The sequence below is a fragment of the Dermacentor silvarum genome, chromosome 1 (genome assembly GCF_013339745.2).
Source record: "Dermacentor silvarum isolate Dsil-2018 chromosome 1, BIME_Dsil_1.4, whole genome shotgun sequence".
NCBI lineage: Eukaryota > Metazoa > Arthropoda > Arachnida > Ixodida > Ixodidae > Dermacentor > Dermacentor silvarum.
Window position 1 is genome coordinate 89,928,974 of NC_051154.1, and position 2,468 is coordinate 89,931,441.

Here is a 2,468-nt window from a genome sequence, read left to right on the forward strand (position 1 = left end):
TACGCTAGCGAGCACAGTGAAAAGAGTCAGAGTCGGGAGTAAACAAAAAAACAAGATATTTATAGGCTGATAAATACACACAAGTTAATAAAATACAATAATAAAGAAAGACACAAGACAGACTAACACACCTGAACTTAATATACACAATGATAAGGACAAATAAATACCAGCGATTAACAGTAGATATAAAAAATGAAACAGTGCGAGGATCAAATACACAAGAATAACACTTAACAGTAATTGACTAAAGCAAAGTTCCAATGAAAACAAAAAGAAACAAACGATGTCATACACGTGGCCGGGCAGCAGCAGCAAGTCCATAAACCATGAAGTCGACGCACAAAGCTTTCCTGAAGAATGCTGGCGGCCGATCTTGTCGAGGTGGATGCGAATTGCTGGGCTGGGTTTCCCGGAAGTCTAGATTGGACGTCTTCTCTCAAGCAGGTTGAGCTAACTTGAGGCGAACTGCCGCGAGCTTCGTTGCAGACGCTGGGTTGACGTCTCGTACGTCAACAAGTTCCTCGGAGTTCCGACGTGGCCAGGCGGCCCAGGCGACACTGGACGGCACTAGCCCCCCAACGGCTTCTCAGCAGCGCATAGGTTCAGCTTCTAGACTAATCAGCAGGACCCAAAACATGCGCTTAAAGAGCCTCTCCCTTCCCTAGGTAGGGAAACTGCCGCTATGTAGCGTTCTCCGAATTCAGGGCTCTTAGCTCCCAACAATCTTGGCAACGCCCTTTCACTATGGACGAAGAACCGCAGATTATCCTCTCTCCCAATGTCAAGGGCCAAGGTCGAGCCCGGCACTACCACGTGGCCGTACACGCACACTTCGGGGTCCTTAATCGGCGTGTCGCGTCTGGAATCGAGATGGCAGCCCGAGCGGCCACGACGCTTTTGACGCCCGTAATTCGGCGTGTCAATGTCGAATGCGTTATACGCTGCACAGTCAGGAGCCCACGTTTTTGACGCTCGTAATTCGGCGTGTCGTTAATCAGCGTCCAAACCATTCGAAAATATGCCGCTCCGTGACAGTTGTATACTATATTATGCGTGTCATCATGGTGGAAAGACAGCAAAGTATGATTTCATCGTTTCTAGAAAGAAGCAGACGAGGCGCATCGGAGTGCTCCTTGAATAGGAAACTTCCGCATTGGGAAAAGGTGACTGATACTATACCGCGTGGCACATCTCTGGGGTCATAATCCAGCGTGATGAATTTGACAGGTCTATATTTATTTAATGATTTCTATAGTGTATAATAGGTGATTTCGATAAATACGCGGCGAGCCTACGGAAGAAACAAATTCTAGTTGTGGGCTACCGAAAATAATATAAGCTGATTTCAATTCAACGCAAGTTAAGCAAGTTTCTTCTGGAACAACCGAGTGCCTTTGAGGCTGTCGAGCCCATGGCTATACGCGAGTAGCCCAAAATACATGAGGTGTGAGATGATCCTCAAACTACTTATTGGATCAAAAAACTTTGGAATGATTTATTAAAAAAGAGAAGTGAAAGTTTGTAGGCTTGCGAGTATAGAATAATTTACCTTGCATTTGGACGAGTTCAGAGACACCTGACAAGTACTCTACCTAATGCAAATTATATGAAGGTCATGTTGACAGGAGAAGAGACCCTAGATATAGGGTTAATAGCTAAGATATGTACATCATCAGCGAAGAGCCTGATGGCAAATAATGCGCCAATGAGTAAATTTAATATCTAATAAAAAGAGTAACGTACACAGGACACTACCTAGCGGTTGGTCGGGCGTTACAAGAGGAAGCTTGGAGGATAAGTTATCAACTAAGAAGTGCGGGCGTAACAACGCAATCGCGAGATTTGAATATAGGAACAGCTTCAGCAGCTTTTAAGTAATTGAACAGCTGATCGGAGTATAATCATTGCTGTAAATGTACCCCAGAATGCGGCTGAAGAAGGTCTGTACCGTTGTTGAATTATTATTGTCTACAACTGATTAACTAAGGAGCTTGGTTGTTAAATAGTTTCGAAATACCTACTGCACTTATATCAGTCGGTGCCATGAATGCGAAGTCTTTTCTGTTTTTGGTTTTTTGATATATGATGTTAGCAAATGAGCTCTGCGGAAGCCCGCAAAGTGGAGGGAAGTTTATGAAAGGGGAAAATTGACATCGACCCGTCTTGTAGAAGGGGTTTCTCAGAAAGAAAGCTACGCTGATGACAAAAAATTCTTCCTGGTCCACAATACGAACTTGGGACAAAAGCCCAGGCGCTGGTCCCGGGTTCGTATCCCGGACCAGGAGGAGGAGGAAACAACTTTATTTTGTTAATTTGGCTTAGTGAGAGTTGGCTACCTGGTGATGCCTTACAGCCACCTCCTCGGCTCTTTTGATGGCCCGAAGTTGAGCCTCCAGTTTCGGGTTCATGAGTATCGCTTTCCACGCTTCAGGCGAGTGAGCGGCCAGGAGATCTGGTGGGGGGGA